Source organism: Euprymna scolopes, chromosome 9 (assembly GCF_053919585.1).
Source record: "Euprymna scolopes isolate OS-2025 chromosome 9, ASM5391958v1, whole genome shotgun sequence".
In the NCBI taxonomy this organism is placed as follows: domain Eukaryota; kingdom Metazoa; phylum Mollusca; class Cephalopoda; order Sepiida; family Sepiolidae; genus Euprymna; species Euprymna scolopes.
The window spans coordinates 39,715,442-39,729,955 of record NC_136490.1 but is presented as its reverse complement, the minus strand read 5'-3'; the positions used below and the strand labels follow the sequence as shown (position 1 = coordinate 39,729,955).

Below are 14,514 nucleotides of genomic sequence, written 5' to 3'. Positions count from 1 at the left end.
TTAATTCAAAGTCTTTTGAAGGTGTAAGGTTTAATTCTCAGTATGGGTGATATTTGAAATATAAATAACAATTACTTAAGACTTCTACCCGACTGTGGTTGACGGAACGTCAAAAATTAAGCCCCCTCCCCACCGTAGATTAAATAATGGATTCCATATGAAATGCCATAGGGAGTAATGAGTTCGAAATGTTGCTGAATATAACTGTTCAATTTTTTTTTTTCTAAAATGGAATTCACGTTTAAGACCTATTTTGCAATAAAAAACTTTTTTACATTTTTTTTTATGACATATTCTCTTTTTGTTCTTTTGATTTGAACGCGAGTGCGATTTGCGTTTTTAATTATTGAAACTGTAATATGTCAATGCAGTGATATTCAAAATGTTGTAACTAGCTGAAGAACGGGAAAAAGAAATTTAGAAAACTGGAAACTTAAAGACTTTTTGAGATGAAGATTTATAATAGTATTACTTGTTTTGATCGGACTATTGTTCTCATCTTGAGTGCTATTTGTGCAACGTTTCAGTCGATGTAGCATTTGACCTTCGTCAGGCATGTTGGTCGCCATATTGAAAAAGAAAGGAGAAAAACTACTGGATGGTTTCATATTCTTGGAGTTGTTTTTGTTTTTTTTCACTGTGGTTTCGTATACATGGAAAAATTGGTTGGTAAAGGGAAGTAACTTTAATAAAGTTTGACAGGAGATTATCTCCCTTTTACAGTTGAAATTTTAAGGAAGTGTTGTACAATTTTTGTTTTTCTTTATAATTAGAGGTTCCCATATACTGCTGATTTCGGTCGGTATGAAAAATTTCTATTTTTCATTTTTACCATATGTGCCGCTTTTTAAGTCATCTAACTCTCCATCTTGCATCCCTGTTAATTATTTTGATCCCATTCCATAAAGGGATATGAGCTCCTTAAAATTTTCAATGGTAAAAGGGAGATAAGTCCCTGTTAAACTTTATTATATTTACCTCCTTTTATCAACCAAAATTATTTTTCACACATACAAAACCATGGTGAAAAAACAAAAATAACTCCAAAAATACAAAAAACATCTATGGAGCCAGTAACTTTTCTCCTTTCTTTTCCAAGATGGCGACCAACATGCCTGAAGAAAGTCAATAGCTACATCGACTAAAATGTTACACAAATAACAGTCAAGATGAGAATAATAATCCAATCAAAACAAGTAATACTAACAATCAGCCCTCATCTAAAAAATTAGAACTGAGGATTGATAAGTTGGATTATTCGGACTACTGTTTTCAAATAATGCAACTTTAAAATGTAACACATTGTAACGAAGCCTATTGCTACAATTATCAAAAGTATTAACACTAGGAGAATTTTTTTATGGAAATCAATTCAGACAAGGCCTGAAGTCACTTGTAATGAGCTAAAAAGAAGGAAAGATGATTATCACAGACACGAGATCTCTATTGGCCTTGGACTTGTAAAGGCTAAGGTTATAGGTAGGAGGAAAACAGTCAGTAGAAAGAGAATTCAACAAGCTTGCAGTTCTTGGAAAGAGCCTACTGGAATAGGAAGTCATCTTACAATGAGATACTAAAACAGCAAATTAATGAAGACCACTAAACCAGCGAATCAACGAGCTGGAACAAAGGAAGCAGGGAATTGATCAGACAATTCAGAAGAGCACATGCCATTATTATATTTAAATAAAATACTAAGACTAGTAACAACATGTCTGAGAGTGAGAGAGAGAGAGAGAGAGAGAGAGAGAGAGAGAGAGAGCAGTGAAGAAGAAAGCGTGAGGCTAATCAAATTATGTGTTTGTTTTACTATACACATAGATTCGAAAAAGTTGTCAAAAAACAAATGTATAATGTTTATTCGGCTGGAAAAACATGCAGTGTTTATCGGTATATTTGAAAAACACAAATGGCGTCTCGCTCGTTGTTGAATACGTTAAGTTTAGGAAAATGAGTCCAAACTAAAAAATTATACTAAATACCGTTGTGACATGGGCTGACATATATTCGGTGGGTTTCATACAGATCGTCGAAATCATTGGAATCATACCCTCATTAGAAGTGAAAAGCATTTTAACAATGGCAATCTCTGTAAATCCCAGAACTAAGAAAACTACCATTAACTGCCTATCAGACACTGGAAGTCAGCATTCTTGTTTCTCTAAAAAAAATATGAAAAGAGTTGAGATATCCTGACAAAAATCCTAATCCTACAGCTTACCAAAATGAAAATTACCGTGAAGAGACATGAACAGGTTGTACTGAAGGTTATTGTGGAAAACGAGAAACAACTCCTTATTCCAGTCTTATTGCTGATAAATTTAGTATCCAGTTTGAGTTTGGTAATTTTAGCTAAGTGAAATCCAACTTAGATAAATTCAAATACAGGCTGGCATTTTCAAATGGAAAGTAGGCAATGTATTAAAAATTCGGGGTATCCTTGGAGATATTTCAATTCATAACAGTCTCCAGGATTATTGAATGCATGAATGGACATGTCTGGGATTTGCCTCAGGGGATTGCCTTGTTTAGAAATGTCCAACACTTTTTATATCCTCATCAAATCAATCCTGAGGGAACTCCAAACTGTACAAATTATCACACTGTGATTTCAGAACATGCCTATTGTCCTGAACAACAATTAAATTCTATATTAGAACCCAACTTAACCTACCAGAATCCGTTCGCTGACATATTTGAAACTTCAAATGTGGAAAGAAATTTAGAAAAAAATGTTTGCTGTAGACTCAGCTGCTGCTTCCCTTGATGAAGAACTATGATAGAAATAAAATCGATTGTTTCAAAGAATCTATTGAATTCAGGGACGATTCTTATTTAGTAGATCTACCCTAGCATATGGACAAAATCTATTCTGCACCTTCCAACTACTAAGTCGCCCTTAAAGTGTTTGATAGAACAATTCTTTCTTTGGTAAAAAAGAACTTGGTTAAGACCTATATTGATATTTTCGTCAGTAAAAGTCTAAAAGGATCATCGAAAGAATTAAAGTTACCTCACAAGAGTTCCATAAATACATTTAGATACCCTGTAGACCTGTCAACAGGTAACTACTATGACAAGACCTGTTTTTATTTTTTTGCTGAAACTTGGCAATGAGGCTTGTTGTCCTGGTGTGAATATGATGAACAACATGTTTGAATTTTGTGCTTCTGTTCGTCATTAATAGATACGTATTATTAGGAGATATAAGGAAAACCTTTCTTATGATCAGACTCAAATCTGATGAGGACAAAAATAGATTTTGTTTTTTTTTTATTGAAGAACGGAAACAATTTACTTTATTATCAATGTTGTACATCGATATTTAGCTTTAATTCCAGCCCAGTTTTGGTCCTGGATATGACCTTAAACTATATCCAGTGGTGAGGCCCCAGCTTGCGGGCTTTGGGGAGTGTAGAGCCACCCGTTAATTGCCATTGCTCCCAGGTCCACTCTGACCTGAAGTGGTTGTACCTGTTAGGGTCCCAACTATGGGTTAAATAGAAACTGACTTGAAAACAACAAATATATTCTATTAAAAAAATTTTCTTCAAAATCACTGGATTCCGCATTAAATAACCTGAAAAGGGTTTATATGCCGTAAAACAAAAACAACCAACCAACCAGCTCATTTATTTTAAATTATGTTTTTCATCCAAAACAAATGATTAAAATTTACTTAATAAAAAATGATGCAATTATAAGCATTTGATTTAAAAAAAAAAAAAAAAGGCTTATTTGAATGATTCTTTTAATACGAAAATTTCCTTGCTGGTTAGGAATCTTAACATCTTTATCGATTCTGATGGGATCTTGAAAGTGGATGGCAGAATTGGCAATTCAACAAGATATGATTATAATTTGGTCTATCCTATTTTAATTGCCAACATCACCCTGTTACAAAATTAATAACTATGGATAGCCATCAGCAGTGCAAACATTTGGGTGTAGGCACAACAGTGACCAAATTAAGATTATCAGGATTTTGGGTTCTATAAGCAAGGAAGTCTGTGAAGATTGTGACCTCTGACTACAATACCTGCATAAAATTCAACAGCTTAGCCTTCAAGTACCCCAAGTTGACAAAACACGGAGTTAGGTTAATAAATCAATTCCCACACACCAATATCGATTACATAGGCCACATCTGAGTTCAAAGAGATGGAAAGTCTCATAGAATATATTTATTAATTTTGATATATATGAATGTGAGAGCTATTTACATTGAACTTGTGTCTGATATGAGCATGCAAGCTTTCGTCCAAGCATGATTCGTTTATGGAGCACCTAGTAATGTATACAGTGACAATGCACGTTCCTTTAATGCAGCTTTAGATGGTGATGTAATTAAACATCACATCAACAGCAATGAATTCTGTAACTCATATACAAGTTCTGTCATCAAACATATAAAAAATACCTCTATACTCCCCTTGAATTGGTAGTACTTGGGAAAGAATTATCAGTGATAAAATACTGCCTATTTAAAATACTAGGTCGATCCAAAACCGATTATTTAAACCTCCTAATCCTTCTCTCAGACATCCAAAGAGCAGTGAACTCCAGGCCTTTGATTTACAAATGTTCTACAGATGTTGATCTGCATCGCTTAACATCAAACTGTTTCATCCATCCTAACATAAACTCCGAGCTCTCCTTTCAATCTGACACACCTAGTTTGGTTGAGACATAGCCAATCACTAGATCTCTCCTTGTCAATACCTGGGAAAACAGAGAAGAATTAGTATCTAAACTCAAAGACCTGTGGCATGATGAATATTTGCTAAGTCTGAGGGAAAGTTGCAAAAATTTGCATGAAATTAAGTTCCACAATAAAATAAATGTGCATGATGTAATATTTAGAAAGAATCCAGCCAAGCTTAGGCCTTTCTGAAAGCAGGGCAGTGTTATTGAACTGTTTCATAGCAACAATGGCAAGGTTCGTTCTGCTCGAAAAAAAAAAAAAAAAAAAAAAAGAGATGATGGTCCAGTGGAAACACATAGCCTCAAACATTTATATCCATTGGAGTTGCCTCTCACTTATAACTATTTTCCTGACACCCCAGTCGATGAGGAATCTGATGAAGTCACGTTCTCCTCTATAGAAGATTGTAGGAAGCCTAATATGCAACCATCGGATTCTTCAAAAAGAAATAGCCAATTACAGGCTTAAAAGGATCAAGAAATCCACATTTAATCTGAAATGCCTGTATTGTTAAAAAATAAAAACAACATTTACTTTAAACGAGTCATAATAATGCCTGGTAGTCTACCAGTTATATATTCACATTAAACAGCATATTTTTTACAATCTAATTAAACATTTTATGTTGAAATTACAATATTATGATTTTAAAAAAGCATTCAACGATTGCCTTGTTTTTTTGTTACCGAGAGAATATAAAAAAAGGTTTACTTCTTTTTCTCTCATAAAATAATTTTCTTTTTGGCCACCCTTCCTAATTTAAAAAAAAAAAATCCTCGTTCGATTGGCCAAGGCGATTCTCCGTTGACCAATCAATGGACATCCTATTTTGACAGGCTGAATGCAAAAAAAATAAAACCTAACTTATTCTTCCTCTTTTTCAAATTGGGTTGCTTTGCTTTCTAGTAAGGAAACCTCGCCTTCTTAATTTGAATGCGATAACCTAACTTGAAACAGTCTAGCGGCCGTCTATTTTATTGGATGTAAAATAACTTTTTTCATTATAGCTGGACTTCTAAAGCCGCAAACACAACCAGTTTTACAAGGACTTTTCTTTATCATTGTTTCATTTATTAATTCAATATGTATACTATCCTTATCTCAGTTTCGTGTGTCTTCTACATTAGCCAACTTCGTCATGTGAGAATTAAACCGCTACCTTGCTAAATCATTTTAATGTAGATAATCCAAATATTGTCCGTAGTATCAATATATATAATTCAAAAATTGTCTGAAGGATAAATATAAATAACCCAAACATTGTCAATAGTTTTTTTTTTTTTACAAGGTGGTCACCACTTATCAAGGCCCGGAAGCCACTCAGGGATAAGGGTTATTGTAAGTACAGTACGTTAGTGTAGATATTTAATAAAGTGTCTACTTAAGGGGGCGTTCATCAGGAATTTGTTTACGTTGGACTTGAAGACATCCAAGTTGTAGTCAGGAGGGAAGCAGGCAGATGGAACAGAGTTCCACAGGCGTGCAGTTCTAAGAAAGAAGCTTTGTTCATGGAATCTACGTTTTGATTTAGGCATAGATAAAGAGTGGGGAAAGTTTTTGACAGTGGATTCAGCTAGACGGGTGTTTTTCGTGAAAGATTGGCGAGGGGGAACCAGAGATTGGAGTTCAGACGAGCACCTGCCATGGAAATAAAGATAAAACAAAAACAGGCTCGCAACGTCTCTTCTGTGAGAGAGAGGTTGCAGGGAAGAGAAAAGGGCATCCTCCACTAAGCTGTCAAGGCAGGATAGGCTGTTTTTAGCAGCTCCTGCCCAGATATGGCAGCAGTATTCCATCCTTGGATGTACTTGGCTTTTATATAGATAGAGAATTGCATCAGTAGTGAGATATCTCGTGGAGCGGTAGAAGGATCCTACCATCTTTCCAGCGACCTTGGCAACAGACTTGATGTACATGTTCCATTTCAAATCAGGAGTAAAGGTCAAACCCAGAAGCTTGTCAAAACATGGGGATTCTCCTAGACGAGAGCCATCCATTTCAATTGATGCCAGATGGGGATCAGAGCGTTGATGATGTAAAGATAGGAGTTTGGTTTTAGATGCATTAAATATTAATATAAATAATCTAAATATCGTCTATAGTATCAATATAGATAATCCAAACATTGTCAATAGTATTAATATAAATAATTCAAATATTGTAAATAGTATTAATAAAGATAATCCAAAAATTGTCAATAGTATTTATATAGATAATCCATATATTGCCAATAGTATTAATACAGATAATCCAAGCATTAAGCTGTGCCTCATAGAATTTTATTCATTGTTAAATGAATAATTCCTAGTACTGAATATTTGTTTCTTTTATCACGAGTTTTGGATAAAACATGACATTCTCGCCCGTTGTCTATAGAAAAGCGTACAATGCTAATGTTAGATGGTCTTTCCCTGCTTCAATGTATCGATTTTTAATGGTTAGAAATACTATTGAAATTATTAATACATAATTTATGCTCGAGCGTAAAACCTACTCTCTTCCTCCATTGAAACTTGATGGAAATCAAAATATTTCTCTTTTCAGTCAAATGAAATGTGTAAATTTTTTTTTTTTTTTTTTTTTGTAAGGGAGATAATAACCCAACGCGGACATTTTATCTTATTGTCTTGATCGTTACCAGGGATAAAAATTGGAAGCAAAATTGTAAAACTGGTCATTTGTGTGTAAATGTTTCCTCGTTTTCATCCCCTAAATCCCACTAACTTGTGAACCATTTATAACATTTATCGATCTTTTCCATTCACCAATTAAACTACATGTATATAAATTGTTAGCACTGTTCTTGGAATTTTCCATAGATGTTACTGTCATCAAAATTCACTATCTGAAGGTAGAAGCAGTGCTATACTTCTGCGGTTGCTACCGCCGTAGTTTCGTCCAGTGATTGCTGCAATAGGTGTATCAGAATTTTTGTAGGAATTTTTGATACCCCTAACACAAAACAACGAATAAAATATAAAAAAACTCGTAATTTCTCTTTTAAAAGTGGGTTGTTTATTTTCTTTATGTATTAAATATTAAAGTTGTATAAAAAGTAATTGAAATATTATTTTTTTATTAAAAAAAAAAAACAGCAATGAAATTAATTGAATTTTACGAGTTCAGTATTTTTCAATTTTTAAACTTTAAAAACCTATCAAAATTTTTCTATTGATTCTATTTTTACAATATTTTCAGGGGCAATGTGAAATTTTATGCTCTTTCCATCAAACCGAATATAATATTTTAGACAAACGTTTTTTTTTAATTCATGTCCCTCCCCCCATTTTGAAATGTTTATTAAAAAGTAAATAATTAATTTACTCACCAAGTTTTATATATCACAAATCGAAGATAAAAGATCAATAAATAATATATTTAAATTTAAAACAAAAAAGAAGTGTTTTTAGAACTTTACCTGTAAAGTCCGAAGTTTAAAACCTTTTAAAAAAAAAAAAACACGTTGTTTGTTTTTTGTTTGTTTTTTGTTATTTTTTTAAATGAAACCTTGATCCTTGCTCCTTTAATTGAAAAATAAAATTAGGGTTTGAATTACATTTTTCGAGTAGTTATAAGCTTGGAAAGACAGGGGGTCGAATTAATTCATGCCCCCCCCCCATTTTGAAATGTCTATTAAAAAGTAAATAATTAATTTACTCACCAAAGTTTTATATATCACAAATTGAAGATAAAAGATCAATAAATAATATATTCAAATTTAAAACAAAAAAGTAGTGTTTTTTAGAAATTTACCTGTAAAGTCCTAAGTTTAAAACCTTTTTTTTTTTAAATCACGTTGTTTTTTTTGTGTTTTTTTTTTAATGAAACCTTGGTCCTTGCTCCTTTAATTGAAAAAAAAATTAGGGTTTGAATTACATTTTTCGATTAGTTATAAGCTTGGAAAGGCAGGGGGTCGAATTATTCAATATTTTTCACAAAGTTTCTGACACACCTATTGCTGTATTAATTTCTTTGTCTTCATCATCAGTATGGATGTAAGTCGTCATCAGTTGAGCTGGACAAATTCACCTTTTTAACGTGCAGAGAAAAGGAAATTAAGAGGTTCGTGGGGAATTTTAGTTTTGTTTATCTTTGAGAGAAATAGTTCACACATGGGAGAGAGAGACTAGTATTCTCTCAACTAATTAACTGGCTATCATATTAAAGATAAATGGGTGAAAACAGCAAGCAGAGATCTTAGGAAAGCATTTCACTCTTGACAATTATCAAAGTTTTCTTCTCCTACTAATAGCAATTTTTTGAAATTAAGTTTTTCTTACATTAAATTAAACTAAGTGACACAGACTATCGGAATAAGAGATGCCAATAAAAGGATGTCAAGAACAGGAGAAGTGGTAGTGACTAGGCTTCAAATAGGACGCACCTGTTGCAATATTTTTTATACAATGAGGGTATGTTTAAAGAAAATTGGAAGGTTCTACTTATAAACACTGGTGATAGGAACTGATCAATCAAATAGAGCCACGTTCCAGTAGCAGTCAATCAAAAACCAGAATTGCTCCATAAAAATATTGGATCTTTTAGAATTCTCGCGCATCATAATCTTTGCTCTTTGCCTGGAAAATTTTAAAGTCCAAGACTTATGCCAGATCAGCTACCCACCGAAAACTCTTCTTTTTTTATCTCCAAGACTTATCTAGATTAGCTACCCATGTGAAACTCTTCTGAAATTAAACATGGCTTTCAATTCAAAGCATATTGAATATACCACCCAATAGTACTTGCTAAAAGGAGGAAGAGATACCAATCTGTATACTATATTAAGAACTATATGTTAAGGTTTCTCCCTTTGTATTACAATAAAAAGAGTTCTGCACTTTGTGTTAAGTTCTTAGAGTGATCTCCCTTGCTTGCTATTGTGGATTATTGACTACACAACAAAGATGGGGGCTTTGCTAAACGACAGAGCGTCTGTGACTGGAGTTATGTGAAGAAAAATCAGCGTTTTTAACACAGTACATCATATACTGACAAGCTCTATAGACTTTGAACAGATCCAACTAAGACACGACCAAGAAAATAACCTAAAAGAGATTCTCAACAAGGTTGAGCGAAATAAATTTTTCATATTTCTAAGAGCGACGAAGCTAAATGACAAGATATAACCGAGAGGTTTTCTCTGAAACATTACTTACATTTAACTTACATCCACTGTACAGCAACTAATGTTTCAGCATTAAATGACTCATAAAGGGTTGATGTGCCGTAAACCAAACCAAACAAAACACTTTTTGAGAAGATCAAAACCTAAGCGTTATTCATTTAAAAACAGGTTTTTTTCACAGCAAAAGAAACACATTTGATGTTATGTTTCTGAATTTTTGAGATGAGGATTGATAATTTCTAGCATTTGTATTATTCAGACCGCTGTTCTCACCTTGAGTGTTATTCACACAACATTTTGGTTGATGTAACCTCCGATCTTCTTCAGGTGTATCTTGTCCACAAAGATGCGGGGCATAATGGATAAAGTACTTGGTAACATTATGATGCCTCCTATTTTTTTATTCTGCTCGAATGGATCAGATTGTTATGATGACTGAACTCATGCATTCATAACCTGAAAGTTTCATCTCTCTGTTGCAGATATTGAAAGTGTGAAGCTCTAAGAAAGCAATCCTTGCCATGAACGTTAAACGTTTTGCAAAGCCGATGCAGGATGTCAGCACAGTTAGGAGATGGGTTCGTCGATTTCAGAGATGTGAGTGCACTCCAGACTTTTACGACCGGGGCATTAAAAGTGGCTGGCAAAAGTGCATTGAAAATGGTGGTGACTATGCAGAAAAATAAACTCTGGAACACAAAAGGTCGCTCATTTTAATGGTACTCCTCCCGTCTGCGTAGTTCTTTAATGTTTTAGTTTTTTAGTTAAAAAATAGGAGGCCTAACTTTTGGAAGGACGCTGGTATTTCCATTAAGCATTATATCTCTCTACCTCTTTTTATCTGTCCTTCTAGCTTTCTCTTTTTTCTCCTCTCTCGTTTTCCCCCTCATATTTCCAACTTCTCGTTTCTCTTCTGCCCACAGAGTGAAAAAAATTAGGAGGCCTCTAGAGTATTACAGAAACCACCCAAATAAAATTAAGGAAGTCTCCCGAGCACTACCAAAACCACCTTTTCCGAATTTCTTGTCACTTCCTTCTCTCTTTGAAGAGAAATTATGTTGATAATAACAATAGTCTGAAAAGAAAGTTAAGAAACAATAAATAAATGAAATCCATCTAATAATTTTTAAATCTCGACATTTTCTTTCCCAAATTAGTACATAATAAAATTGAAAATGTCTGAAAAATGGACACCCCCTCTTCCTGACGAAACTTGACAATGTTGACCCTCAAGGAATTCAATTTTTTTTCTAATTTTAGATATTATTCATCCGAGACAACACTGTTCAACAGCATACAAAGTTTGTGGGTGTTGGTTTTGTTGTTTTTGATTTTTAGCTTAATATACACACAGGCACACACAGAGATAGAGAGACAGACAACTTTCCGTAATATTATAGATGTTTCTTCTGAAATAAATTGAATAAGAACTTCTTATTAAAATTCAAAATTCTCATTTTTCTCGTCTTCAAATATTTTGTGCTATGTATCATCCCGCTGGCGTCGTCACGGGGGGAATTGTTGAAGGCTTTCCAAAGTCGTTGTTGAAAAAGCCTAACATCTCCTTGAGAATTTGACGAAAAGCGTCATATGATTGAAATGACGCCCTCTAGGCTCATACAGCCATCAATAAGCTGTTTTACGGTGAGCGTGTTCTGGGCTAGGCACAAGCTATTTAATTCTATGTACAGATTCCTATTAAAATATATTACAAAGTTTGCAAATACCTTCAAGAGTATAGGTGATTTTGCGTATAAAGAGAAATTGAAAAACTAGTATCACTTTTAAAACACATGTCAGGTCATTTGATAGAAGTAGGTGCACTTAACAACACACACCTGATCAAAAAACAAAACAAACAAAAAAAAACGCATAACATGAGTGATTGTCAAAAATAAAATAATCTTTGGTGGAAGTCAAACCACCTGGTCAGAAAAAACAAGCATTAAATAATTGTTGATTGAACCCACTAGCAAAAATACTCCATTGCCAAATAAAATGCCTTGAAGGCATAACTACATTGACTGCAAAGTCGCACAGTAGGCATTTGTAGATGAAGGCAGGATGTGTTGTGTAGCCGGGATCTCTCTCTCTCTCTCTCTCTCTCTCTCTCTCTCTCTCTCTCTCTCTCTCTCTCTCTCTCTCTCTCTCTCTCTCTCTCACACACACACACACTATATATATATATATATATATATATATATATATATATATATATATATATATATATATATATATAAATATAAAAAAGTGTCATAATGTTCTTTCTGTTTGTTTTTTAAAAAAAAATCCCTCCCCTACTGACTTAATTCACACCCTCTCTATAAAATGTATTAAGTGGATTGCTACTACCACCCCCTCTGGTTTTTGACGGTCGGGGCCCGATTCTTTTTCTTTCTTTATTTCAGTATCCAAAATGTAATTGTCTAGTTTAGATGCTTGAAAATACCATAAGGTTGAAATAAATTATTGCATCGACAATTATGTAATTTCCGTGTTATATTTTTTTATGTTATTGTTCTGTTTACCACATTGAGCTCTCATACCCGGATTTCCTCCTGGAAATATTCCATTATAACACTATATATATATATATATATATATATATATATATATATATATATATATATATATATATATATATATATAATTAAAAGGAGATTAGAACAATAGTCTAAAGAGCAAAGTGTATTTTAATGTAATAGTAAAATTACTAGTTTAATTAAAATACAGGGAAAGAAAAAGTGCTCGTTGTAATTTAGATATATAATAAGCTCAATAGGTAAATATCTTAGAGCTAATTTAATATATATATATATATATATATATATATATATATATATATATATATATATATATATATATATAGGGTATCCATTTCGTTTTTGATGTTTTCTTTCAATTCTTGCAAGGTTTCGGATATCACGTTTCGAGGTCTGTCAGCTCGCGAAACGAAATAAGGGAGTTAAATTGCAATCCAGAGATTCTGCAATTTGTCATGAATAATGTTTTGGAAACGGTACAAATATGCGATGCTGAAAATGGGCAACACTTAAAAGACATTATTTTTCATAAATTAAGATTTTGCTTGAATTTTCATTTTTTTTTAATTGCCCAATGTCTTAGTTAGATTGTGTTAAAATTACAGAAAAATATAAAAAAAAATAACGAATCTATTTAAGTTCAAAACTCTTCAGTGGCTTTTGGAACACCCTATATATATATATATATATATATATATATATATATATATATATATATATATATATATATATATATATATTCAAACAAATATTATTAAATGCAACGTAATTTTTCGATTTTCCGCATACACTTTTTTGTATCAAAATAAAAAATATTAATAAAAGTTCCATAGTTGTTGCTGTCATGAGCGCTTTCGATTCGTCCGCGAATCATCTTCAGGTGTTGAAATAAAAGTGCGAAGGAGCGAAAATGAGAATTAAAAGTGAAAACTAAAATCTAAAGTAAACGACGTGATGATAAATTAAAATATATAGAGTCGATGAAAAGTCGATTAAAAATTCGAGTATTAAAATCAACAAGTTCGTGGACACTGTTTACAAAGTCTGTCCAATACGAACTACGCAAGATATTTTAGAATAATAATTGTCTGTATTTTTGAGATGAGGTGTTTTCATTGATTGAGATTGTCGGACTGACTTCCTCAGTCCATATTTTAGAATGTTACTGATTTTACTCGAATGCAATATCCTTAAAAGTGGGTTAAAGTGTTCTAACATATATATATATATATATATATATATATATATATATATATATATATATATATATATATATATATATATATATATGGAGGAAGTGAGGAAGCATGGCTGTGGAAATCTTTTTACCCGAATACGATGTCCAGCATGTTAAAAATATACCATTTGTTGTAAAAATCTAATGGATAAACATCTGAAGAAGTTGGTGGGGACAAGATATTTTTACGGAAACATAAATCGCAAAATAGCCACTCATTAATGAAACAGCTGTAATGGAAAAATCCAGGAAATAAACGAAGGTTATAAAAAAGAAAACGCTAGTCCTTGAATTTTCAACAAAACTTTGCACTATATATATATATATATATATATATATATATATAGAGAGAGAGAGAGAGAGAGAGAGAGAGAGAGATGTTATTTGTTTTTGTTTTTGCGATACGTTTTGAATGAATTCAATTATTTACGAAAGTGTATTTTTACCTAAATGCGAATTGGGAATAATTTTCCCTTTAACCAATTTCGTACCCCTATATGAGGAGCGGTATATATATTGTTTTTAAAATATAATCATCCGCTGAGACGTGTTTCGTCGTCTACGACTCATCAGAGTGGCTGAATCTAGCGAGATTGAAATATACATACATACATACATACATACATACATACATACATACATACATACATATACATTTGTCTGGTATATGTGTATATATGTCTCTATTTTGTACTTGTGTCGATATATATAACAGGAACTCATGTATCGTCTAGTGTTGTATATAACAGTGTCTTTGATATCTAATGAATGCGTGTGTACAGAGTAACAAACGTGACACAAACTTTTATAGGCAGATTTTCTTACAATCAAACAGATAACAACATATGTCTGTTTGTCTCAGACCAAAAGACACATATCTTCTTATTTATCCAAACCTTGAAAG

General features: G+C 32.7%; 1 long non-coding RNA gene across 1 annotated transcript in view; it reads left to right on the top strand.

Annotated features, from left to right (window-relative positions):
- Nucleotides 1–11,944, top strand: part of LOC145284508 (uncharacterized) — a 31,280-nt gene extending 19,336 nt beyond the window's left edge. The window contains exon 3 of the long non-coding RNA XR_013868855.1: nt 10,313–11,944. This is a non-coding gene — a long non-coding RNA (uncharacterized LOC145284508). The remainder of the gene's footprint in view (nt 1–10,312) is intronic.
- The last annotated feature ends 2,570 nt before the right edge of the window (nt 11,945–14,514 follow it).